This window comes from Ictidomys tridecemlineatus, chromosome 5 (assembly GCF_052094955.1).
Source record: "Ictidomys tridecemlineatus isolate mIctTri1 chromosome 5, mIctTri1.hap1, whole genome shotgun sequence".
In the NCBI taxonomy this organism is placed as follows: Eukaryota; Metazoa; Chordata; class Mammalia; order Rodentia; family Sciuridae; genus Ictidomys; species Ictidomys tridecemlineatus.
Window position 1 is genome coordinate 119,852,211 of NC_135481.1, and position 26,914 is coordinate 119,879,124.

At 53.7% G+C, this 26,914-nt stretch overlaps 1 long non-coding RNA gene across 6 annotated transcripts; it reads left to right on the plus strand.

Moving 5' to 3' along the window:
- The first annotated feature begins 5,163 nt into the window (after nucleotides 1–5,163).
- Nucleotides 5,164–24,293, plus strand: LOC101964882 (uncharacterized). 6 transcript variants are annotated; one of them, XR_013439296.1, is made up of 8 exons: nucleotides 5,164–5,298; nucleotides 7,865–7,945; nucleotides 8,152–8,714; nucleotides 8,804–8,882; nucleotides 10,465–14,183; nucleotides 14,462–14,599; nucleotides 23,342–23,424; nucleotides 23,737–24,293. It is a non-coding gene; the product is annotated as an uncharacterized LOC101964882 (long non-coding RNA). The 6 variants fall into 6 exon arrangements; XR_013439294.1 differs by having other exon boundaries at nucleotides 8,152–8,882; XR_013439298.1 differs by having other exon boundaries at nucleotides 8,152–8,882; nucleotides 10,465–10,567.
- The last annotated feature ends 2,621 nt before the right edge of the window (nucleotides 24,294–26,914 follow it).

Sequence of the window (26,914 nt, forward strand, 5' to 3'; positions counted from 1 at the left end):
TTGGTGTGTTTCTTAGTCCCTTTCAGTGCCAGGATAGGCCTCTCTGTGCCCAGGGTCTCTAAGGGCCATCTCCCAGCATCCTGGACTCTCAAAGGTGTCTTCTGTTTAGCTTTGAGACGGGGCTGTCACCGGGCGTGGCTCAGAGAGGCTGCCTGTGGGCTCTGGAGGGATCTGGATCCTGAATGTTTAAACGGAAAGGGTGCCCGGCCCCGGCCCCCTTCATTTTGACAGTAAGACATTTCTAGTCTTTGCTGAAATGTACTACAAACATCTTCTCCGGGAGCCTCTGGGGTGGGGTGGCAGTTTTTCAACCGTCAGCAATCTTTTAGTTTAAAAAAAAAAAAAATAGGCAGAGCAAACTTTCCAGTCCTGTTCTACCTGGAATACATTTTCTGCCCAGGGGCCCCTCCTCAGACCTGGGCTGCTCTCTGTCAACACACTGAAAGCCACCCCCTCCCTAGCCGCAGGCAGTTGAATGAAGCAGTTCTTTGCTCCACCGAAGGAAATATTTCCATGGAGTGGGGCCAAGAAAACCCCTAGCTTGAATCCGGGGCTGGCCCCTGCCCAAGGCCAGGGGGCCTGGGGTGCTAAGGGAGAACAGGGCAGCGTGGCCACTTTCCCTAGAGTCAAGATGTCACTTCTAAAATCTAACCCAGTGCCCCGGCCTGTCCCCCCAGGCCCCATGCCTTGTGTTCCTCTAGTTTCCTCCTGTAACACTCACTTTTCTTGCTCTTGTCGGCTAGAAATCTACTTAGGGTGGGTTTAGGAGCTCCTTTCTGAAAGTGGGGCCCAGTAGCATGGCTGCACCCCCATACCACTGAACTCCTGTGTTCAGTAGATGCCTTGTGCTGTGCAGAACATGAAGCCTGAGTCCCTTGATTTTTATTTACTTATGAGAAAAAATATTTTTAATCAAAGTCTTTAAGGAAGAGCTGAAATGTGAAATGACCCAGTCTTCTTGAACTGCTGCATTAGAAGAGAGAGAGAGGAAAAAAAAAAGCACATCGTGGAAATGACACACGCCACTATGGAGATTCATAAAAGTAGAAGGACAAAGAAAAACCACCCGAATCCACTCCCCAGAACAACTAGGGGGGCCATTTTGGGAGTGCTGCCCTCCAGCTCTTTCCACCGGCCCTCATTAGGAAAAGTATCCCTGAAGAACTGGCCACCCTCTCCCCACACCACGCACACGGCCGAGTCAGGCGGTAAAGGGCAACTGCTTATTGTTGAACATTTACTCAAACATATGTGCAGCCGCCTCCTGGGAAGTCAGCTTCGTCCTTGGCCTTCCGCAGGAGGTGCTGAACTTTATTAATTTTTTTTTTTTTCAGGTTCTGCCATTTGCAAACTTCTCTGGGCCGAGTAGCGACTGCACCCAACTCAGGGAGTAGAGCGCTTCTGACTCTAGGGAGCTGGGGTCGGTGTGCTTTCTACAATAGCCAGCTCCAGGACCCCAGAAGAGGAGATTGTCGTGTGATCTTTTCCTTTAAATCTTGCATTGCTTGGTGCTCAGTTTTGCACATTGTGGGAAGCACAGCGGATCTATTTGGCAATGCCAGACTCTGTCCCCCAACAGCCCCCAAACAAACAAAACAACCTAACAGCCTCGTGGGAACTCAGGGGAAGACCCCCTGTGCACTCTGCAGCTTCTCTAACTTTGGTTTAGGTTTTTCTATAGTGGAATGGGAGTGGGGGGAGACAGTTCAAGGATGTGGGGTCCTGGAGGTTTGAATTGCCAGAGGCTAGTGGGGGAACTCAAGTGTAGGATTGCAGCAGCAGGCCTGGTACTAAAGCAGCTTCAGCTGTGGCTGCAGCCACCCACGGCAGAAGAGTGCGCTAAGAGATCTTTGGGGAACACTAATGTTTTAAGGGACCTGGAAGACGGGGAGGCTGCTTAGAGAGGCAGGCACTCTAGTGTGCTGTTTTGCAATAGCCCTCAGTACGGTTTTTGAAAAGACAGTGCATTTACCCATGCCTGGGAGATGAAAAAGAGGACCTTGTGTTCATTTCCTGGCTGAGTCTTAGGACATTTGTACACTTGCCCACAAGTGCGTACATGTGGATAGATTGCTCACACTGCTTTTGAGGGTTCCCAAGTATGAATTAAAAAAAGAAGAAAAATGTGTGCTCTGAATTAGATCTATGTTGGGGTGGGGAGGAAAAAGAGGAAGAAGTAGGAGGACCAGAAGCAAACTAAGCCCTGTGTCTGGGACACTGGCTCTCCTCCAGGACTGCGGGAGAGCTGGGTTTCAGCTTGTACAGAGAGAAAGTGCTCAATTTCTCAAACCTGGATTTCCTTGTCTGTTTTCCCCTAAGATATGAATCTGAGCCCTCAAATGTCCTTTTTGAGCAGGGCAAGCATGTACAGCGTTGCCCAGATCGAGAAACAGTTCAGATCCAAATATTACCATAGGTCTGGCTTCTTCAAGAATTTCTTCCATTTCTTTGGACCAATAAATATTTAAAAAGTTCGATTTTGAGCTCCAGAAAAGCCAATCAAAATATTTTAAACATATGGATTTTTTTTTTTAAATTGTGGTTAAACCACGCTCAGTAGAGATTAGTTTACAACAGTCTTTTCTTTCTCTCTTTGCCTTTTTTTTTTTCTATCTTCTTTCTTTCTTTTAGGAAGCCAGAAGGATAAACATGTTGCCATGGAGTTCTGTTTAAAATAAAATACAATGGAAAGAAAAGAGCATGATGAAGTAACCACATGGACTGCAGGATACACCTGATACTAATTACTGTCATGCAGAATGTTCTGGAAGACATTTGACTCGCCTGATGTATACATTCAAATCAAGCAAAGCAGGACTGGAAGGCTCCTTGGGGACCCTCTTGTCCAACTCTTTCCTTTTTCCAGATGAGGAAATAGGGGCCCAGAGAGGGGAAGGGCCTGGACCTCAGCCTCCCTGCTAGGAGGAGCAGAGCTGAGATCCAAACCCGCGGTTCTTTTCTCAGGAACGAAATTTCCAGGGTCTTTGCGGCCTGTAGATAAGGCCTTGGAGCAGAGGGGTGGGGTTTGCCATCAGACTCTAAGGAGCAAACTTAGGGGCCAGGGGACCCAGAAAAAAAGCAGAGGCCAACTTCACATCCGCAGACCTAACTTTTCTCACGGGTACCAGGCCTTGAGGAGAGAAGCTGGATACTGAGTGTCGGAAGGTTTCTCCTTCTAGGGCCCCCACAGGGCACCCCAACTGAGACTTGGGGCTCCCTCTAAAACGTCACCTCGTGTTCTTTGGGGGTTGCAGGGATGATGCCAGAGGCAATGCATCTAAGACGGTCTCCAAGGAGGCCTCCAAGGACCCCAAGTGCGTGGCTACTGATGCTCTCTGGTGGCCGCCTGGACTCCCACGCACAGCGCGATCGCGAGCCCCCGTGACGCTGAGCACCCCTCGCCTCTGCCCCCAGAGGCTAGCAACCGGGCCTGCTGGCGCCTGATTGGCCACGGGGGCCTGACGACAGGGGCTTCTGGATGCTGATTGGCTTCGGCCAGCTCCGGCTGTTTCCTAGCTATTAATACCGTGGCTAATAAACGTTCTCTGTTGACTGGGGCGCTTGGAGCCATGATTTTTTGAAATGTTCTTGACGTATGCAGCTGGTGTGGGCCTTTCTGTCTCGCCAGTGCTGCTTGCGGGGGCTCCTGTATCTGGGTTTTTTTGCGTGTTCCGCAAGCTGAAAATGGGGTATTTTCTTTCTCCCCCATTGTCTGACACACTTTGGTAGCTCTTCACGATGCCCCGCAAAGTCCCAAATCCGTATTTTCCCAATAGTGCGCGGAATCACATGTAAATGAGCCCCTCGCCTGAGGATTTTTAGTCTCGGGAGACCTGATGGTCAGTTTTCTCCTCCCTGGACAGTAGCCCTACTCCCTCACAGCCCACTCCTAGGATTGCTGGGCATGAGAGGCTCACCCTGAAGTATCATGAAACCCCCAACGAAGTGCCGGAGAGCTTTTTAAACTTGATACTCTCCCTATGGCCTCCTCTGCTTTCCCCTTTGGGGTCCATCACTCATTCTCACCCCTTTCTGTCATCACGCGCCTTCCTTGTCCTCCCGGCTGCCACCCACCTGTCACCCTAAGATAGATCCTTAGTTCCTTTCAACAGCATTTTGACCTTTGCAAGAGGACATTTTGATTGACGGCACTGCCCACTTTGCCACTCGGGCCCGGGCAGAGGGGCTGAAGGGGCCACCTGTTAAGGATTAACTCTCATGTGCCAAGTCCCGGAGCACAAGGCTATGCAGCTATGCTCCTCAGCAACATGTGTCACTGCCTGTTTTCCTGAGCCCCCCCCCCCCACCGCCCGCCGCGGCTGCTGCGGCAGAGGGGGGGGCTCTTTCAAAGTGTATGTGTTGTGAAATCACCCCAATTTTGGGGGGCATCACAGACATCGCCATATAGGACTCTTCCTTGCCAGAAAGTAGTTTTCTTAGTGGAACACGGCTCAAATCTACATTCTCATTACAATCCTGGTTCGCAGGGTGGGGGGAAGGAGAAGGCACCCCCTTACTAAGTGGAAGAAATAAACCCTTGAAAGGGCAAGGGACGTTGCAGGGTTCTGGGTATATCCGTTTTAAGCGGCAGAACCCGGGACGGAAAAACCAGGTTTTCCTGACTTCCAGACGCTATGCTGAGTCTCCTATGTCAAAGATAACGCATCAGAAATAGGGTGAGCTAGAAGGGGGTGACGGCCACAGGCTTACATTTGGGAACCAGTTATCTTACCCTCAGGCTTTTTATTTTCCAGAACAATAAGCAAAAAGCGTCATTTTCTTTCCCTAAGCCCGCATCCTCTGATCGATGTTCCGAAATAGCCAGGTGTGTGATCTGCTGGCTCCGGGACCCTACCTCTAGCCTCAGCCTCTCTAGGGACCACCATCCCTTCGGGTGATTTCCCCATAAATTGTGAATACAAATCATCTTCTTTTGCCCGATTAGGGCTCATGTAGGGGAGAAGCCCCAGCGACCACAGGGTGTTGGTCATGGCGGCCAGGGGCACTGCGGCAGAATTTTTTCCTCCGTCTTTGCTGCAATCTGGGTGCGGCTAGAGCAATTTGTCATAGAATCTGGGGGGCTCATTTTTCCGGCCAATCACTTTTAGAGAAATGAGCGCATTGCAGCAGAATGCGCTGACGTCAGAGACCACCCCTTCTGCGCCTCCATATAAACCCCACCCAGCCAGCCCCTAGCGCAGACCGCGGAGAGCTGAGATGGAGCGCGCCTTGGCTTGCTAGCCCAAGGCTGCAGCTCCTCCGAAGAGCCGGGGCGCCCACGCGAGAATCCCTCTCTTGGTAAGTGGTTGGCCATCCTTGCCTACAAGGATGTGCAAAAGAAAGAGGCCATCCCCTTCTAGGTTGGGCTCTGTCCTCCTGGACATGCCGAAGGACCGATGCTGGGACCTTCTCCTGAAGGCGGCCACTTTGCCTGGTCCCCAAGCATGCACTGGATATGAAATCCTGTCAGGAAGGGTATCTCGAGGCACATTCTCCTGGGGGGACATCAGGGTCCGTTTCTTGTCCAGTCGCTGAGGATAGCTTGAGTGGCAGGGACTCTGACGCAGATGAGCGGGGGGAATCAGATCAATCTCCTTTTGGAACCAGTGTGCCGCAGTCACGGGGGTCCAAAAACACCGATATTCTGGGTTCGAAGCCGCCTTCAGAATCGCCTTAATAGTGGGAGATATGGCGGCGATGCCTTCTGCATGCCCTATGAATTAGGAGGGGAAAGGGCCGAAGAGAAGGGTCTAAGGGAGCACATTCCCCCCTAGTCTTTAGCTGGGTTATTGGTGGACCACGGGCGTGAGGGCGAGAGGTTCCTATTAGCCAGGGACTCTGAATCCAAGTACCCAGGTTTAGTGCAGAGCCGACTCCATGTAAAGAAGAGAGTAAAAAAAATCTGTAAACCACATCTGGTTCTACCCTAATCAGCCACTTTAACAGTGGAGAGAGAGGGTGCCCAAGCGCAAACCTGCCAGCAGTCCCCTAGAACCAGTTGCGTAGAGAAGGGGGGTTGAGGGGAGGGTCACGAAATTGAGGTACAGGTAGAATGGAAACAGGAGGTGAGCTGGAATAGAGAGAAAGCTGTGTGCTTGCATCTAGGAAGAGGGAAGGGAGAAATTCAGAAAAGGGGGTGTGTTGGGGGGGGGTTGGGTGCTGAGAGCTGGGAATTGGGGCCCGGGTCTTGTCAGCATTGCGCGTGGAGTGATGGTCGCTGGAAGATTCTTACATGTTGTGGGTTCTTGACTTTGGTAAAGTCGTATTTTGCCGTTTCCTTTGTCCCTGTTAAGCCCCCAAGTCGCCCCCTCCCCATCCTGGGCTGGCGGGCTGTGGGGGGGCGCAAGCGGGCTGCTACGTGGCAGGTTTCTGGAAGGTTTTCTTGTTGGCCGCAAGAGGGCGCTGGTGGCACTGCGGAATTTTGGGGGGCGGGGTGGGGAGGGGAGGTGGCCTTTGTTCTCCTAGTGGAGGGGGTCGGGTGCAGGATTTACTAGAAGATTCTGAGTTCATGAACATAAGGGGAAGATGTTCTGAGACCCTCAGGTTCCCCGCGGAGCGCCTGCAGGTTCTCGGAGATGCCCTCTGCGGCACTGGTTGTGTGACTTGGGGTGTCTTGGAAGAGCGTGGACGCAGATTAGTTTATTTTTATGGCTCTTGGTTTCTGGGGTCTTAGGAAGGTGTGGCGCAGTGGAGCAGATGAAGAGAATGTAAAAGAGTTAATGAGGCGCCATAATGCGGGGTCGTGATTCTTGCGTGGCTCAGGAAGAAGGCAAGATTTTGGGGCGGGGGGAGGGTTGTCGCTGCTGGCAGCGACGGCGGGAGAGCCAGGGTGGTCGTCTTAGGCTGCGTCGTGTGTCTCGAGACCTCAAAAATGAGTGAAAACGTTGTATCGAAAACTGGGCCTTTTAAATTTTAATTAATTAATTTGTTTAATTGGACCGAAGGTTGGAGGCGAGATTTCTGTACCTTTCAAAAGTGGAATCGTGCTCTGAGAAGCCCCTTCTGGCGGGGTCTTCTAGGTGCCTTTCCCTCTCTGGTGCGAGGGGACCCCTGTGGTAGGGGGCGCAGGAGACCCTCTGGACACAGGCGTGTGTGTGTGTGTGTGTGTGTGCTCCCCGATGTCTATAGGTGCATTCTGGCTGATGGAGACTTGGAGAGGCGTTCTGGGGACATGGCGGCCCTAGGCGATGGGCTGAGTGCGTGGTGCCCCTCCAGGCCGGAGACCTGTTGGGCGTCCCCCGCCCACCTACGCCAGCCTGGCTCTGAGGCAGCTGCTCGCGGGCGGGGGCGCCGCAGGTGGCTGTGCTGTTGGGCTCTGAGTGCGGGCCGCGCGCCCCCTAGCGGTCTCTGTGTGCAAATGGCTCGCGGCCTGCTAGACCTGGCTTTGAGTTGCGCAGGCGCACACAGTTAACACTTGTGCCTTGTCAATCAAGTAATCCTTACCCCCTCCCTTGGCTCTCCTCCCCCTCCCACTTCTTTCCCTCCTCCCTCTTCCGTTTCTCCTCCCCCACCTCCCCCTCCCGTTTCTTCTCTCCCTCCTCCCTCTCCCATTTCTCCTCTTACCTTCTCCCCCTCCCTGGCTCATGTCGTCATCCTTCCTTTCTCCTCCCCTTGTCCCTCCCTCCTCCTCCCTCCTCCTCCCTCCTCCTCCCTCCCCCCTCCCCTCTCCTCCCTCCACACCCCCCCTCCCCTTTCCCTTCTCCCTCCACACCCCCCCTCCCCTTCCCCTCCTCCCTCCACACCCCCCTCCCCTTCCCGCTCCTTCCCTTTCCCTCCAACTGCCCCCTCCTTCTCTATGCTGTTCCAGTGCTGGCCGTTAGGGGTCATCAAGATGGTTTCTAATCTGCCCCCTCCCATGCCACAGGGTCTCTCTTCAGGGATGACATCATCGGTTCACCCCTTCGTCTTCAAGGACCACCTTCTCAGATGTCAAGCTGCTGCCAAGGTGCCTGCCACTCACCTCCATCTTGCGGTGCCTCAGTCCTGCTGTGGGGTTCTGTACACAACATGGCCGACAGAAGCCCACGCCCGGCCACCCAGCTTGTCCACCCCCAGACCCATTACCATTAAACACAATTTAAAATGTTAACCAATTAGTTCTAACTCTAATTAATTAACTTAATTGCAACTCATATCTCTGATCATTTGCAGAGAGCACCCTGAGTGTGGACTCCTGGATCCCACCAGCATACCAAGCAGCCTCCAGGAGCCACCAAGACCAGGACGACGTGGGATGAAGAGGACCAGAGCCCACCCTCTGCTGACCCTTCCGGCTAAAGACTTAAACCAATGCCCTAGTGAGGGGGCATTGGCGGGTAGCCCCTGCCTGTGCTTGAGCTCGTGTGTGTGTGTGCTTTCCTGGGCCTTCTGCTTGTGTTCACCTGCCAGCCACCTGGAGTGCTTCCCTCCCCAAGGGGTGTCGGCCTTTTTATGGCCGACTGTGTCATTGATGTCCTGTGTGGAAGGATCCCTTTGGGAACTTCTCAGGAGGGGGACCTGGGCCAAGAGCTTGACGTGCCTCATGGGCAATTCGGGGCCCCTGGTGGGCTTGTGGAATGAGCATGCGCCTGACCCACCGAAGGCATGCCCCGCCTGTTTCGAGGTCTTCCTGTCCTTTTCTAGGGAATGGGGATGATAGGAGCAACCTCCTAGGGCTGTTGTGAGAATTAAATGACCCAGAGAAGCCTGGGGCCGGACCGGGTGTGGAGGAGGTGGTCAGTAAATGTTTGTTGAAAGAGTTTGGCAGGTCAGCCTCTTCCCGTGCCACTCATTTGCCTCACTCGTGTTATTTATTCTCCCACAGACTCCCGGCAGCCCCCACGCTTGGGGCTCTCCTTGCATCAAGCAGGGGCTCCACTAACATGGCCATCGGGCGGACTTGAGTAAGAACACCCATCGTGCATGCGGCCATTTCCCAGGGCACTTTCTAAGTAGTGTGATGTTAGTCCTAGGTGACATGTGGGTGCAGTAAGCCGCTGAGGTTCGAGGAGGACACATGTGGTATTGACAGGGTTTTAGAAAGTTAGGTAAGAAGGAGAACTCTGAGAGTCCCGCCCCATGTCCCACAGAATAGGGCTCACATAAGGAAATGGGGGGGGAGGAGAAGGTAAGTATATTGCCACATTGCTAGCAAGAGAAGGGGTCACGGTTGGACCCCGGATGCCACTGTAGCTGCCCCTGGTCCCCCTGTTGCCCCCAGCCCAGAGTTCTAAGAGCCTTTCTTTAATTTCAAATCAAACATTCCACCAGGGGACAGTCTGTCTGAAACCCCTGCTGCCCAGGGTGGTCTTAGAGGTCCCGGTGGCCCCAATGCTGGTACCATGTGCTGGCTTCACCTCTTAATAACAGTGTGACCTTAAAACAAGTTGCTTAACTTCTCCAAGTTTCAATTCCTTTCATGGTCTAAATGGGGATTTAAGATAAAAACCCACCCTCCTCTACCTACCCCACAGGGTGCTTTTGAAGACTAAATGATGTAAGGCCTGTGAAAGTGCTTTGTAAACCGGCAGGACACTGTCACACAGGCGGCCCTTGGGGCTCACTGCTGCCCAGCCCTCTCCCCCCCCCAGTCATTAGGGAGCACCCAGTAGGTGCTGGGTGTGTTCACACTTAGTCAATAAAGTACAGAATAACTAAAAACAGAATTAGTTCAACAAACATTTTCTGAAACACTGACAATATGCCCAGCGCACCAGGCTAGGCGTAGGGTACAAAGATACGAAAACAGTCTCTTGGAAGCTAATTGGGGTCCTCATTTGACCACCACTTTCTTTGGTCCCCTTTTAAGCCAACCAGTTTGGTCCGGACAAGACAAAAACCGTTCTGGGTTGCTTTAGAGAAGCCCAGCTTGGCTGGACAATAGCCCCAGGCATCTGAAAGGGGCTGATTGGATTATGTGGCAAATGGAGGTGGAAGGATGACTTGGAAGGTGACAAATGAGGTGGGCGGAGACCCGCTTTGAGTTAATTCAGGCTATTAGGAGGGAACCTTTTGTCTTCCAGAGACTGGCAGGAGCTTTTACCACTGGTTTTTACATCCTTAATGTTTCAGAAGAATAATTTATGGTCAGCGAAAATCCAGGCCCTGGCGAGATAGATGATTCAAGTGAGCTGTAAAATCCAGGGTCCTGCTGTCAATGAGTGACAATAGTGGACGTTCATGTCCCCTGTTTTGCAACCATCCATTCATTTGATCCTCACAACACCCTGTCCTGACCCAGGACTGGCCTGTCACCTCCCAGGGAAGCAGAGGCTGTCAAGTGGCTCCTCCCATTGGGTCTCCCCTGCACCCGTCGGTGCCCCATTGCCTCTGAGGGTCCAGCAGTAGATGTGCACCTGTCTCAGGCCTGTCCTCCACCACCTCGGTGGCCCCTCTGGTTTTCTGACTTGGCTCTCTGCAGCCTGGAGCCCCAGGCCCCTCCTGGCCTTCCTTCTAGCCACTCCAGTGTCTGTCTTTCCTTCGCAGCCCAGCTTCTCCAAAGACCTGTCTACACTCGCTGCTTTCCTTCCTCACCTCCATTTCCTCTTCAGCCCACTGCTTCCTGCTCCGTCCAGCGCCTCTCCCTCAGGTAAAGACTTCTGTGCCTTAACTCTTGACACCTTTCCGGCTCATGGACACACAGACACTTCTCCTTCTCACCTGGGTGGCTCTGTGCCTCCGGCCCACCCGTTTACACACTCTCCCTGTGGCTTCACGGGGTCACTTGTTCTGGCCTCCCTTGCTCCTATCTCTGGGAGCCAGGCCTCCTGACTTCAGAAACCTGCCTCTTGCCTTGCTGCCTGGGCATTGGGTTCGAGTCCTAGTTCAGCACACGAGGGCTGAGGCGGTGGGCTAAGTCCGCTCTCCCGAGAGACTCCTGATCTCAGTTGCAAAACAGGGTTGACACCTTTACCTTTCCAGGTGAGGTGGACTAGGCTGCAGGTAAGTGCAGACACTACTAGCCGAGGGAGGGACTTGAAGCCAAGTCAGCGGAGCCTTTGGGAGAAAATGCAATTAGAGTCCCTGCTAGATTTTCCTAGAAGTTCAGTTCCCACGGGGAGAACCAAAGACAGGAAAGAAAGGAGGAGGGAGGGGCCGAGAGAAAGAAGAAACCAACAATTTAGGAAAGGCATTAAAGACAAAGAGGTAGGAAGTGGAGACTTAGGAAATATTAACCCCCCAGAAAACTCATCCAGGAGAAGCTTTCCTCCGAGGTCAGGTGGGGCTGGAAGAAAGGAAACAGGAGGAAGCTTTTAAATCGATTATCCCAATGACAAATTCCAGGAAGCTTTCAAATCAAATAGCCCCATTTTGGGTTTTTAACTCCTTCATCCAGAGTTTAACCTCTTTGCCTCCTGTCCCCTTCCCTCCGCCCCGACTGGTGATTAAATCCCTAGGTACAGGGTACTGCCATGGGGCCCTGAGCCAGGGGCCAGCAGAAAAGAGCCTCCCCGCCCCCCCCCGGCTGGGCTTTCAGTGTTATTCCACCTTCCGCCCTTTCCCTTAATGAACTCAGGGCTAATCTTAGGCCTTGTCCAAGGAAGAGCCCGCAGACGCTAATGAGGTAGCTGCTGGATTCCAGTGTGGGCCTCACGAGGAGCCTTCTTTGTCTGCGAAGGAAACACACTGATTTCCATAATGAGGTGAACCGGGCGTCTGCAGGGCAGGGGCCACGCAAGTTCTTAAGCCACACTTCTAATTTTGGTGCCACGAGTGACATTCCTTTTGCTCCTCATTTAAGTCTTTGCCTCTGTCACAGTGCAATCCGTGGGGGGGGAGTTGAAGCTAGGCTACCTTCAACAGGCTGTGAGGTTCAGGGGCTGCACCCCGTCCAGCACACACACCTAACAGGCCAGTCCACTTGTCCCCCTCAACAGCAGGGGCCTGGGGCAACCCCAGGAGTCAGTGTCCAACCCTGGCACACACCTGACTTGTGTTAGGCCCCACTGAGAATTTACCTGGATGAGCAGGTGGCAGTAGAGTTCCAAGTCAGAGGTGTCAAGCACCCAAGCCTGCCCCCTCTAGGCTGAGAGGCAGAGGGACATGGGCCCAAGAGAGGGTGCAGTGTGTCACCCTGGTGAGACTGGGGTTCAGAGAGCTGGTGCCTCTCAGATTCTATCCGCCAAGTGCTAGGGGAAGGTGACAGCTTGACCCGAGGCTGGTGCTGGAGCCCAGTGGCGGACCTGTGGTTCCATCCCCAGGTCCTGCATCTCAGGGTAGTCGGTCCCCTTGCACTTAGTGTCCCACCCCATCCTGAACCCCAGAGCTCATCGACATCTCTAGAACAGGTACATCCTCAGCAGGAAATTCACACTGTTTGTCTCAAGTTGGGCACATTTCTCACCCCAAGGCAGATCAATCAAGATCAGATCACTCCAATTAAACTTTAGGCTCAAGCCACACCATCAGGGAACTGGAAGGACAACTAGAGAAGGGGGAGGGTTAGAGCAGGAGAAGGTCATCAGACCTTCACAGGCTGAGGGATCTGGGGCATTGTGGGTCAGGACTGACCCTCTTTCCAAGTCGCAGAACCAGCTCTGACCCGCACCCCAGGAGAGCAATGTGGAGGAACGGCAGTGGTCCCCGGAGACCAAAGCCAGAGGCGCTCCTCCCCCCCCTGCGGAGGTGGGATGCAGTTGTCCACCCTCCCCAGAGAGGTGCTGAGACAGGACAGGGACCAGGGCTGAGGCCTCTGGAAGTGGCATCACATACCCACTCCCTTTCAGCCCCCGCTGGAGAGCAGCTGGCCATGTTGCCGGCCAGGCTGGCTTCAGAGTTGGCTCTCACACCTGAGTCCACTGCTGACTTGGTGTCCATCTAGTCCATTCCGAGTGCTCAGGAGACAAGAGGCCTAGAGGGGCTGGGCAGAGCCCCCCCCCCTCCCCAGTTCTGAGAGTTGCTCTTTTTCTGCTGTCACTGCCTCCTGCCTCCTGTGTTCTCTCTTGCTCTCTCTCCCTTCCGACCCCTCCCTCACCAATTCCGACTCTGGCCCTCTAGAGTGCCCTAGGCCTGCCCCCCCTCCTTGGGGTGCCCAAGCACCAGCCTGGCATTAGTGGGGCTCAGTAAGAGTATGTGGGATGTCTGTTTGGACAGGTGAGTGAATGAAAGGGCTGGACCCCCCCACCCCAGCAGCACAGCGGGCCCTGCGGGATCCTAGGTTAAAGGGTGGAGGGCGGTTTGTGTCAGGGGAGTGGGTAGCTTCCTGCCCCAGCCCTCATTGAAGGGGCCTCGCTGGCCGAGCCTGCATCCACTCACGCGTTCATGCCGTCATTCAACAGTTGATCCTAACTGAGCGAGCCCATGGCCCCGGCCCTGAACTTGGCACCTGTCACCTAGCAAGTCCCTTGATGGCCTCCACTTCCCCTGGGAGGGCGGGCCGGGGGGTTGTCCAGGAGCTGGAGCAGCAGGCTCCAGCCCTGTAGAGGGCAGCTGGAGGGCGCAGCTGGTGTCTGTGGCTTTTCAGGCCCCCAAGGGCCTGCCCCCCTGCCTCCCCCATCCCACAAAGGTGTGGATGGCTGTTGTGGACTGTGGTCCTGAAGCTCAGCCCAGGTGGCTGCATAGGGATGGCTGCAGCATGTGTCCCTAGCCTCTGGCCACACAGGTCTCCCTCTGGGATCGGGGTCTGTGAGTCGGACCTCTCCCTCATCTAGATTCCTTCCTCCCCTGGGGCTCAGTCCAGCTTCTTAGGCCCCTTGTTGCTGGCTGGGGCCTGTGTCCTCCTAGAGGACAGAGGGCTGGGGACCTCCAGGGGCGTGTGCAGGCTCTGCGCTGCCTGGCTCCTACCTGCTTTTCTTACCTGGTGGCTCCTCTGCTGGTTTCCCGGGTCCAGGTTGGTTACCCACTTGGCACTCTGCTTGCTGTAGCCCGTTGCCACGATGCCCGGCCTGCACTCTTGTCCTCCCTGCTTCAGTCTAGCCTCTGCCCGACATGCTGGGGTTCCTTCACTTCACCTCTGTGGCCGCCTGGCCTGCCTGCTGCCCTCAGCCCTGCCACCAAGGCCAGATGCCACTCTCCAGCCCACTCAGAGCTCTCTCAGTTTCCAACAGGTTCCTGGTTCCCGTGAGACGAGCCTGCTGGAGTCTCCGTCTCATGCCACCACCCTCAGAGGCTACCTCCTGTGAGCCTCGCCTAGTCTGAGTGACCCCGGGCTGTAGCTGAACTTACATCCCATCCTGCTGGCCCCAGAGACCCCCGTTTCCTGCCTGGTGGGTGTGTCCCCAGCCTGCCCATATTGCTACCAGGTCCCCAGGAGTCCTGAGTTCGGCCCTGCCAGGCCCCTAGCTGACCATGAGGTGTTGGTTTTGGGGTGGCCACCTGGGCCTTTGGCATCCCCCCTGCATCTTTTCCTTCACGGCTCATCCCCAGTAGCCGCCGCACTCCACTGAGAGGCGCGTTGCAGGCGTGACGGCCTCCCGGCGTCTTTGCGTGTCTGGTTTTCCTGGGACGCTTCTCTCGAATAACTCTGATCTCCCCCTCCACAAAGCCGGACTCGTCCACCGTGGACGGCGTGGGACCATAGCCGAGTTGGCCGAAGATCGTGGATGGACGTGCGGAGGACCCCCACCACCGGACCAGACCCTTCTTCTTCTCTACCTGCCTCTGGCCTCCTTCCAGGATTGGGGTGAGTTGTTTCTCGCCGTTGTCAACACACGATCTCGTTAGGGTCAGCTCACACAGCCTCAGTCAGGGGCACAAACACCTAGCCAGGGCAGGTAACATGCCGACCTTACACATCGAGCTGGGGGGCGGGGCTGGGGCCTGAAGCAGCCTGGAACAGAGACCTTGCCACGCCAAGCTGGCGAGTGTGGCCCACTCCTCATGGTGACCGCCAGTGACTGCCAGCCAGGGACGGTAAGTGGGGAGCATCCAACACTGGCCAGGTACACAGTAGAAGCTCAATAAAGCTTAGCTGACACATTCGTGCAAGGAGACACGGAGCCTCCACCCTGGCCCAGCCTGGTGGAGCCTGTGTGCCTGCTCAGGGACGTGGAAGGGGCCCTTCTGCTCCTGCTCGAAGACATTTCTCGCCGCCAGCCATGGCAACGTCGTTGCCTGTGAGAACGCTGGTGTCACACACGGGGCTTTGATAATGTCCTTTAATCAAATGGTGGTTTTGAGTGAGTCCTTCCTTTGGCCCCCTGTCCTCACCCCTGAAATTGCAATGAGACGGGAATGTTTTTGTTTGTTTAAATAAAATCAGCGATGGTGGGGGAGGAGCAAGTTGGGATCAGAGGTGGCAACCACTCGAGGGTGTGTCCTTTGTTTTTGTGGTTCACTTATTCAAGATGCACCAGTGCCGCCGAGAGCTCGGGATCGGGCTGTCCTGGGGGGCATGGGAGTCTGGTGGGTGACCTGGGAGGTCTCCTGCTGGCACATGAGCTCCCCCTGCTTGGGCTTGGGCTGCCATGGGAGGGGGTGAAGGCACGTCCTGAGCCTCAAGTGGGCCCAGCACTGTCCTTGTCCCAGCTGACACCCCCTTGATGTCCCAGCCAGAGCCTCTGTGAACAGAATTCCAAGCCAGGCCCCTGACTGACTCCAGTTCCCCCAGATGTGGCGGCCTGCATGCACCCTGCCCCTCCCAGGGAGGTTGTGCTGGAGCACGCAGCTTCCATAAGGTTCTTTCATCAAACAGAGGATTCAGAGACGCCTGCTCTGCACCTCGCCCTTCTCCCCTGAAATTGAAATGGGAAGGGGATATTATTTTTAAACAAAACCCGTTCGCACAGGCAGAGGGGCACAGGTACCAGAAGCGGGGGCCATGTGTGGTCTGCTTGTTTTTGCTCTCTGGAGAGCCCGCAGGCTGCAGGGAGGCGGGAGCTGTGTGCCTAGGGCATCAGGAAGGCTCTGCCCTGTGACATTTACTCCACAGCTGGCATTTGCTGAGCCACCTGCAAACACAGTGACGTGGAGAGGGGGCCCAGGAGAAGAGCTTTGCACAGGGCAGGATGCGGGGCCCCTGAGGGGTGATCATATCCGGAGCTTAGATGAAGCGTCCTCGTAGCTGGGCCAAGCCAAATGCCCGTGGCTTCGAGCCTCCTTCCTCAGAGAGGGCTCGGGACTCTCGCAAGGTGGACTGAGCCGAAAAAGGTGAAGGGAAAGTGAAGGCAAGGCCAAAGTCCCCTCTGCAGGCTCACCCTGACAGCCCCCTGCCTCCCAGGAGTTTGGAATAGTCTCAGTCTTTGGACTGAGTTCTATTCCAAGTCCTTGTGAAGGTCAGGTCCCAGGCAAACATGTATTTTGGGGGGGTTTTGTGTGTCATTAGGTGAAACAATAAATTAAGAATACACCAAGTTCTCAACTGACGAAGTTGAAACTAACGTGATCCATCAGCCTGGCAGAGACTCAGCCTGCTCTTGCAGGAGGCTAAGGGTTGAGGGAAATGAACATTTTTGATGGATTGGCCAATCCCTGAGCCCAGCACCCGTAATAAGGGGGTAGAAATGAGGACCTGACCATCTAGGCAGCGAGGCACAGAGGACCCTGTCACCCTGGTGGGAGGGTGATGGTGTCTCTGGTCACTTGTCATTGTGCTAAAGAGTCCCCCAGGGCCCACCTCTAGCAGGCTCTTCCTGGTGGGCACAGATATCTGGGAATAGATGGGGGTCTTGTCTGGAAGCTGGCCCTCCTCTCCCACCTGCCCTCTGGGTGGATGGGAAAGGAGAGCCAGGGTTTAGCTAAGGGACACAGGGGCCCCACTCAGCCCCTCATCCTCCCACCTGCGAGTTGCCTGTTGAGCTTCCAGGGCCCCAACCTCAGGCCTCCTGGGGCGTGAGTCAACCTCCAAACCTATTTCCAAGTACTTTTCTCCAAATAATGTCAAAACCTGGCAAGACTCAAGGGCAACAGGATGCATGTGTTTCTTATTCATTCATTTACATGAAGTAACTTAAATGTGTTTTTTATGAGCAATCTGACTTCCAGAAAGAATGAAGGGGGGGGGAGATCTACCCATCCTTTAATGAGCTTGCTAATGAATTTTTCCTTGAAAAGAGGAGCAGAGACTTGCACAGAAGGGGGTGTGGAGGGAGATAAATTGAGGTTGCAGAGGGTTAAAGGGCAGCCGACAATGTTGCACGGTGTAGAAGCTGCACTGGGAAACTCTGGGGCACTGGGCACACGTTCTCTTTAGGAGACTGGAATTTAAATGGTTGTCAATGAGACCCAAGGACGAGTCCCCCCTCCCCTTGCTGCTTTGAACCCTGTCCCCTCTACCGAAGGAGGAACAAGGAAGTTGAATCGGGTCCCTCATCCCTGGCTTGAGCAGATAGAAAACTCTGGAAGGGTCGAACTTTTCTGGATGAGGCCATCTCAAGTGTGGGGCTCCCGGTTAGAGAGCCAGGGACCTTCCAGTAGGAAGGGCATTCATTGTGATGCCCAGGTGGTTCAGAGAGGCCGTTCCAAGCCTGTTGTTGTCAGGACCTGGGGGAAGCAGGGTTCCCGGGGTCTGGGGTTCACAGAGGTGGCACTTCCCCTCAGTGTGGGGTACATCAGAGGCTGGGAAGGTCAAGTGAGGGAACCACTGAGGGGCCTGCCCTGCTGGCATCTCCTCGGGCACCCTGGGGCCCAGCACCCAGGAGGCCCATCTCTGAGGTGGTCATGGGTCCTGGAATTTCCAGTGCCTCTGGGCCCTCCCTTTACCCAGGCCTCTCAGAACCAGGTCTCCAGACATGTCTGCATTTGTCTTTGTAGCTCCCAGGTCCTGGTGACTGTGGCGGGCTGGTTTGGAGGGCAGGTGCCTGATGACTAGGGCCGGCAGGGCCCCCCAACTCGAGCGGGCTGTGTGTGGGAGAGGAGTTAATTAAGGAGAGGACGGTGGCTGAGGGATAGTCATGACTTTCTTAATTGCTCTCCAATTTCTTTGGGCTTAAGAAAAAAATGCAGATGGTCTGGGAGTTCTTAACTCGCAGCCGGGCGGGCGGGGAGGGGGCTCCTTCCACCTTTTGCTTGGCTTCTCTTTACACAGTGAATAGGGTCTTTGGCAGGGGCTTAAGGAGGAGACTCTTAGCCTGGGAGCTCCCAGGGCCGCTTGGATGGAAACAAAGGCGCAGGCAGAAAGGAATGGGGGCGCCCAGTGGAGAGGAGCCACCTGGGGATAATCAGGCGGGTGCCACAGAGTTTTCCCAGGTCCTGGGAATGCACGCTGGCCACGGAAGGTGCCCTTTCTTCAGATGAAAAGACCACCTCAGTTCCCTTCCCCGAGATTTAGTGTGTGTCTGTGTGGGGGGGCCCTTGTCCCTGTGTGTGTCAGGTCCAAAGGACCAGACAGAGACCCACGCTACACGGTGACCTGCTTCATCAGCCAGCCTGTTCTCACTCTCTGGTTTTAGGGTTGGATTTGTGCAAGTTTTTTGGGGGAAGAAAAGTTGCAATGGCTATAACTGTGAACAAGAGTTGGATCAAACTGGGCCTGAAGCCCAAAAGACAGCCACAGAGACAGAATGGGGCTGAGGAGACAGAACTCCGGAATGGAAAGTTGGGGAAGGAGGACAGTCAGAGGGGCCAGAGGCTGACTGCATGTCTGTGCTGGCCACCAGGGATCGCAGCTGTGCGGCTCTTCCGCCTCCGGGTCCTTCCTTCAGTCACCCCAGCAGGTTCAGAAATTAGGGCTGGGGGCTCTGAAGTCCACGGTGCAGGTGTGTGGTTAGGGAGGACCAGAGGCAGAGCCAGGGTGGTTGCTGGGCTGGGGAGAAGCTGTGTGTCACAGCCGTGCCCACAAGCTCTGAGGGTCTGGGCCACTCCACGCAACCAGTAGCAAAATCTCCACCGTAAAAGGAAGAAGGCTTGGGTCTCACTGTGGCCAGTGTTACTTTGTTACTGCTAGTTTCCGGGCCTTAGTTTCCCCATCTGTAAAATGGAGCCGCAGCCATAATCTGTAAGTCAGAAGCAGCTCAGGATGTTGGTGCTGGAGAGTCAAGACCCTGTTTCACCTGTGGAGGGAGCATAGGGTCCTGGGTGTCCAGTTTGGGTCCCCACCGGCCTCCTAGCAAGGCACATTCCCCTGTTTGGGACTTGTCAGGTGGTCTGAGGAGAGAGTTAGAGATGGGGGGACTCAGGGTCAGGCAGTGGCACCTTCCAGAGACCTGGGTACCACCTGTGCTCAGACCTCATGATGGGTGTGACCTTAGGCCCTGTCTCCAGCCCTCTGGGCCTCAATTTTCCCATCTAGAAAGTGGGGGGATACAGGCCTGTGGTCATCTGAGGGCCCTGGGAGTTCTGTTGGACTCCGTGGTGGTGAGATGTGGGTTGTGTGCATGTCCACTGAGTCTTTAGGGTCACAGGGACCTGGGAGGCTTCTGGTTTTACTGCCTCCCACTTCAGAGGTGAGGGGGCCAGAGACCTCACATGATGAGCTTAGCAGACCCTGGTGTGGGGCCTTCTGCTGGCCACAGGCCCCTGCTTGACCAGTGGTCAGGGTTCATGGCCACCAGCTAGTGTTTTGCCAGCCTTTTGAGGACACAGACCTCACTGTAGGTCAGAGACTGGGTGTAGGCAGGGCCCAGGGCTCCCCAGGGCCCCCGTGTGAGGAGCACCGTGGTAAACACACGGGCTTCTGGCCAGCCTTGGACACCTTTTTTGGGCTGTAGAGTGGCTTTGGTCCCAGGAGAGTGTGGCAGCTGCACTGTCCCCACTGCCCACCTTGTGCCTTTGGGTCAGGAGACCCTTGTCAAAACCCCACTCAGCTGAGAACTTTCTGAGAAAGCCATCAGCCTGGAAACTTCTGGAAAGAGGATGGGCACCCCCCCCCTCCCCCTGTGGGGCTGCCCGGCTCAGGCAGCTTTGCAGAGGCCTCCAGCTCTCCGTCATGCTTCAGCCTATGGTAATAAGTCGCTTGCAGGCCTTCAGGCAGGCCTGCACCGGTCATTACCATGGTGGGCTGGAGCTTTTGTTTTGTGACCTTGGTTGCTACAATACCTGAGCTGAAATGAGGAATCAAAAAATTGCCAGCTTCAATTAGCCCGGCAGACTGCATTTCCCAAGGCTGCCTCAGCCTCTATCCATTAACGGTAAACATGCGCCAAATAGGCCCTAATTCTCTCTAATTGCCCACTCCTGAAGCAAAGAGGTGAAATTCCAGGAAGAGGCATATGTAAACATCCTCTGTAACCCGACCAACTAAAATTAGAGGGCTGATGGGGGCCCGGCGCAGAGAGGGGACACGATTTCAAAAGATGTCCCAATTACCGCTCCCTTTTTCATAAATGGCCCCATAATGTCCAGGGCCCCAGTCTCACAAAGGTACAGGAAATTAGCTCTGCAAAGGGCTTACATTTGTCAGGGGAAGTTAGACAAGGGTGGCATTTACTCAACAGGTAGGAAGTCCACGGTGGGAGCAGGGCTGGCTATTTGTGTCACCACAGGCTCTCTTTCTTAAAGTCAACATTTTAATAAAAATAACCCTTTTACGTCTTTCTCTGCTCAAAACATCCATAAGATATTTGTACCAAAGACACGCCAGATCAATTAGGTCCTGTTTGCCTCTAGAGGAGTAACTTTACAGCTGAGGATGCAGAGGGGGGCTGTAGTCGTGATGAGCCAGGGGCAGGGGGGGTGCACCCAGTGTCCCCTGGTGCTTTGGCCACGAGCTCGGTGCACGCACTCAAGAACATTTCGATCGAATGCTCGTGACAGTTTGTCCCTCTGGACTCTGTGAGGGGGCCTTGTTTTTCCTTTGGTTCCAGACAGTGACTCATCTCTGCAGCTTTTCTGACTGTTAAGATCCCAGCCCAGCACCACATTATTAATACGCCAAGCAGACCGGAGCTGGTACACGCAGTTTTTAAATCCAAGGCACGACTCTGCCTGGGCTGCGTCCTAGCAGAGGAGCCTGGGGTCTGTAGGCAGAGTTAATTAAGGACAGTCGGGAGCACTGAGGGTCCATGGGGGTCTCTGGAACAGACACGGGGAAAAAACCCAGATGCCTTGAGCTGCTTCTGATTTTCCTTCTTTTATAAAAAACAAAACAGAACCAAACAAGCCATGAACCAAGGGTCGGGGTCTATTCCCGTGGGAAGTGGCAGTGCCTTTGGTCTTTCGGTGTGTTCTGGGTCTGGAGTCCACTGTCACCTTAGGACTGGGGTTATGATGGGCCGCCACCCGCCTGCTCGGGCCCAGCGGGAGGTCTGGACTACCTCATGATAGGTGGTCCTGAGCTTCCAGATAAGCAGAGCCCGCCAGGGCCCCTCGGGTCGCCGCTGCCTGACGAACACTCATTTTTAAGACTTTCTCTGGGTTATCCGATCCACCCGTTATGGGAAGCCATGTTTGGGAGCATAGGCCAGGGAAGGAGTTGTAGGAAGATTTGGAAGCAAGAGCTGATGGGGTTTTGGATGTCCCAGGTTGGGGGGGTGGCGTGGTGGCAGGTTGTTCCCAGTGACTGAGGTCAGGATACAGACAGGTAGCTGGAGAGCAGTTATTCATTCTTAGGGTACCTGGGGGGCCAGTGAGGCAGGCATCTGGCAGCCTGCACCAGGGGGTCTTGGGGACCCGTGGTTTCGTGATGTCATGGACTGGTACCACTCAGGTTCCCCATAGCACCCCATGTCCACCCATTGCTTTTCTGTCTCCCAGGTGGCCTTGGGTACCTCCGCACTGGACCCAAGCCTTTATCTGTGTCTCACCAGGAAAATAGTCCCCAGATATGTTTTCTAATGTGTTTTCTGCCCCAATCCCCAGCCCCCCACCTTCCATGGTCTAAACCCCCTTTCTGCCATTCACCAATCTACCTTTACCAAACTCTAGTCTTTTTGCCCCCTTTCTTTCTTTTTTCTTTTTTTTTTTTTTCAGTCCTGGGGATTGAACCCAGAGCCTCGTGCATGTTAGGCAAGTGCTCCACCACGGAGCTACACCCCCAGCACTTTTTATTTTTTATTTTAAGATAGGGTCTCGTGGGCTGGAATTGTAGCTCAGGGGTAGAGCGCTCGTCTCGCATGCGTGAAGCACCACATAAAAATAAATAAATAAAGATATTGTGTCCATCTACAACTATAAAAATAAAAAATAAAATAAAAAAATACGAGGGTCTGGTTGAGTTGCCCAGGCTGGCTTGGCCTCGCCATCCCCCGTCTCGGCCTCCTGAGTTGCCGAGGTGACAGGCGTGTACCACCTTACCCAGTCCTAGTACCATTTTTACGATTAAATTTTAATGTAGAGACTTTCTTTTTCCTAAACAATTTTTAATTTGGAAAAATTGAGAGGAAAATATGGAGAATTTCCATGTGGGTCCCCCGACCAGTTCCCCTCCTGTTAAAATCTTGTACGCTCGAAAGGTCTGCTGTGATTGATGGGAGGGTATCTAGACGTTATTTTTTTCTTTGTTTTTGGTGGTGGTGCTGGGGATGGAACCCAGGACTTGTGCATGTGAGGCAAGTGCTCCACCAACCAAGGTCAACTTGATCCCCGGCCCTTGGTTCTTTTATTCCCCGTGTATTATTATTATTATTATTATTATTATTATTATTATTATTTTGTAGTTATAGATGGACAGAATGCCTTTATTTTATTTGTTTATTTTTATGTGGTGCTGAGGATAATACCCAGCGCCTCACGCATACCAGGCAAGCACTCTGCCACTGAGCTACAGCCCCAGCCCCCCCATATATGATTCGTTTTTTTTTTGAGAGAGAGAGAGAGAGAGAGAGAGAGAGAGAGAGAGTTTTTTAATATTTATTTTTTAGTTTTTGGTGGGCACAACATCTTTATTTTATGTAGTGCTGAGGATCGAACCCAGCGCCCCGTGCATGTCAGGCGAGCGTGTTACTGTTTGAGCCACATCCCCGGCCCCCCATATATGATTCTTCAGTTGCGTGTTTGGGGTTCGTTCTGTATAGGACGTTTGTGGATTCTGACAGTTTTATAATGGCACGTGGACACCATTGCTGATCTCACTCTTAGAATTGAAGTTTGAGGCAGAAACTTGCAGTCAAGACTTGGTGCCCTGGTCAGGGTGTTCCTTGAGGCTTGTTAGTGTGTCCACCGTGGTTCAAGTGGGGATGTGTGCCTGGGCACCCTGGAATCACCTCATCCCTTGAAATACGTGCCCGTTAAAAACCCTGCACCCTCAGCAGCCCTGTGGGTGTCAGCTCGTCCCCAGCTGCATGGTGGCCTTTGGTTTCTGCAGAGCAGCCCTGAGCCCTGGGCTGCACCCACCGAAGGGCTCTTGGGTGGGGAGCCGTGTTCCCCATCTCTGCACCTGCCTGTCCACTCTGCAGACAGCCGGGGGATGAGTGGGCTCCCAGGAGAGTGAGCGTGTTAAGGTTGGGGAGCCCCTGCTTCAGGCCTGCACTGTCCCCCCTGACCCGCCGCTCTTCCTGCCACCTCTGGCTCCACGGGGTCTTGTCCGTGACAGGGTGCTTTCTCCTTCTAGCCGAGACCCTCACCTGAAATCCAGCGTGGGAAAGGACCCCAGCGCCCCGGACACAGCACCCCGGCACCTTCCAGCCCTGAATCGTAAGTTGCCAGAGTGTAATGAGCACACTTGTGGCCGAGTGGCCCTCAGGGGAGGGAGGGCTGCTGCCCAGAGCACTCTGCCAGGCGTCTGGGGTAGGGGGTCGCCCAGCGAGTGAAGCCGGGTGCCGAGCTGGGCTCGGGTTTTCAGGCGAGAGCCCCCGGCCCCCTTGTGTTGTTTCTACAGCAAAAAAAAAAAAAAAAGATTCTATAGACAGCTTCAAGTGTGGGACCCCCAAAGAATTTCTCCTTTCTCACTCCGCTAAATGAATGGCCCTTTCATCACCGAGTCTCCCTTTGGCTCTTATGGTGCAGGGCAGACTAGGATGGAAGTGCCCTTGTGAGCTGGGGGCCCTTCACAGGGCCAAGGAGAAAATGCAGGCCCAGGGACCAGCCTCTCAATTGGGCTTCGAGCTCCAATGACCTGCGTTCACCCCCTCGAAATGTCTGGAACACATAATGGGCAGGTTTTCTGTCTTCAAAGTTTCCGGCTAAACCTCTTCAAGTTCTTTATTGTTTGAGACTGAGACACTCAGCGATGGTAATAGGGAGTTTCTTTTGTATTTGCCTTGAAAGGCCAAAATATTTGTATATTGCTACAGACAAAGCCACCTATTTAAAAGTGAACCCTGTGTCCGCCGTTTCCCACCGCGCGCGAGACTATGTACCATGTGTGTGTCTATGTATTCTGGGGTCTTGAAACAGGTTTCTCATGGGGATGGCCATTCATGGGGTCCAGAGGGGCAGAGCAGGAAGCGCCTGCCCTCCCAAGGGGGTCTGGGGAATGGGGGTTGTAACCTTGGCTCGGCCCCCAGTAGGTCTAGGATGTGAGCCCTGGGAGAATCTTAACAGTAAACTAGCATTTGTCTGTCTCTGCTGTGCATCTGCCATTCATGTGTGTCTCTGAACTGTGGGTTTGTGACTGTGGTGGCTAAGTTGTGGGAGGAAGCAGGAAAGTCCTAAGAGGAGTGAGTGTTTTCGATTTCTTGTTGGGATGTTGTCACACTGTGTAACAAGTGATTAGATGGATGAGTGAATAGAAGGGGCAAGGAGTGAGGGGACCAACAATACATGTGGAGTGACAGGCCAGCCGGGAAGTGTGCGCGGACCATGCAACCTGCTGCCCCAAGGTCAACACTTAGATCCATACAGCATTGGATCTGTAAGTAGGGAGGGCCAAACACGAGCTAGTATTTGTGCAAATACACAAATGCCAAAACAAAGGAAGGAAAGAAAAAGAGTGATGGATATGTGGACAGGTGAACAGGAACAGTAGAAATGAGTGTCCCCAGGTGACAGGTGAGACGGGTCTGAGGGGATTTGAGTCACCAAGTGCTGGGAAATGAGCTCTGCTAGATGGAAGGAGAAAAAAGAAAATATAGATAAGCTACAACCCTAAGAAGAAAAATGTCACAAATGTTAAGTATAGAAACATGGATGGGCAAATCAACAAAGATAGAAAAGGAGGTGATGTTGGAGTCATGGAGATTCAATACAATAAGTGTCAGGGCCTCAGTGAAACACTAAGTATCTAAATGAACCAGTCAGTGAGTGTTGAAAGAAAGGGCCACGGGCAGTGGCACACACCTGTAATCCCCGAAGCTCAGAAGGCCGAGGCAGGAGAATCACAAGTTCAAAGCCAGCCTTGGTAACTTAGTGAGACCGTGTCTCAAATTAAGGTCTGGGGATGTGGCTCAGTGGTTAGGCACCCCTGGGTTCAGTTCCCAGTGCCAAATTAAAAAATAAACAGGATGGGGGCCTGGAGAGGGTGTTGTTGTATTTGGTTCCCGCACCCCACCCAGCACCCCAGCTCCATGGGAGCGAGAGAAGGGACAGAGACAAGGGCCAAAAGGTCATAGCTATGAAATGGAGAAACGGGTGGGTCCATGAGAGGGGCTTGGGCTAGGAGTCCAACTCTGAGCACCTCATTCCACTAGTAGAAGATTAAATGCAGCCTAAAGAGAAGGAAGGAAAGGAGAGAGGAGACGGCGCTGCGTGGGCCGCCCAGGGTGTGTGCAGCGTCCTCCTGACCCTGCCGTCCACGCAGCGCTCCGCCCTGCGTCTTCCTTGCCTACTCTGATTCATGTCAAAGAATGAGAGCCTGCAAGGAAGAGGGGGGAGAGGCACAAAGAAAAATGGAAGGACATGTACAAATCACGCACAAATTAGCTGCCAAAGAAGAAAGAGAACGTATTAACAAGTAAATAGACGCACAGAGGCAGGAGAGAAAGCCAGGCCAGGATGAAAGGCTGTGGGGACCGAGCACACTGGTTAATTGACATCAGTGCTTCTGAGACGGACAAGGACCCACCGACCAAGAGACAGTTCAAAGCGAAAATATGTTGGGGAGGACTTCGGTGGGGCCAGGGAGGTGGGCCCATTAACCGCAGATATTATGTATCCAATTACGTGCACCTGTCATCAAGAGGTGCAGAGTGAGTATTTAAACAGAGAGAGAGACTGAATAGATGCACGAATGCACGAATGAATGAAGGAGGAAAAAAGATCTGCGTTCACCAATGGGCAGCTCTCGTAGAGCAGCTTAGGGTCATCCAATCCTGGGTGCGGGTGTCCCAAAGAATCAAAGGGGAAAGAATGATAGAAACCATCAGATGAGGGGAAATGAGGGGAAAAAGAAGTATAAAAGATAATAAGTGGAACAATTAAGTCTCTGAGAGGAGGGTCTGTTTAGTGCGAGCCATCAGCATGAATCACAAATTGTGGCCCTGGGCCGGTGGGTAGCTCAGTGGTAGGAGAGCTGGTCTGCTGGTTCCCTCTCCAGCATCGCACACACAGGCGCACACACAGACGAACAAATTGTGGTCCAAGTGGTCCAAGCCAGAGGCTGCGAGAAGGAATCGAGGCAGGTGTTAGCACCAGATCACAAGAAAAAGAGCCAGAAAAAGGGGGAAGATGTAGGAAAAGAATTAAAATAGACACGCAGAAGAGAAGGCCCTGGCTGGATAAGTACTTAAATATTATGAGTAAATGTTATTAAACGTAGAGAAGAGTAACCGCGGAGGTTCCTCAGTCAAAGAGCAAATATCAGAAAGAACCGAGTGAGGAGTGGCTGGGGTAAACACACGAGGGGCCATGCTCGTGATTAATCCCCTCTGCACACGAGCCTCTCACAGACACAAGAATGCAAGAGGGAGAAAGAGGAGGGATGTGGAAAATTGTGACAAGATGGATGCAGGCAATGAATCCACCGATCGCATAAACAAATGCACATGAATACGTGAGAGGCAGCCTCGCCAGCACAAGAAATGAGAAGGCAGCAAGAATTATGACACATTTCCCCACCGGGCCCCTGAGATAGGTAAATAAATCCTAGGCCAAATCACCAGTACAAGGAATTTCCGAACAAAAGAAAGCCCCACGTGGCCCCGTGTTGAGAAGGCCCTGGGAACCTCGGACGTGGCTAATCCAATTCTGTGCACCTGAGGTCCATCAATAAAAGAATAAATATTGAAGTAAAAGAGTGACAGAAAGA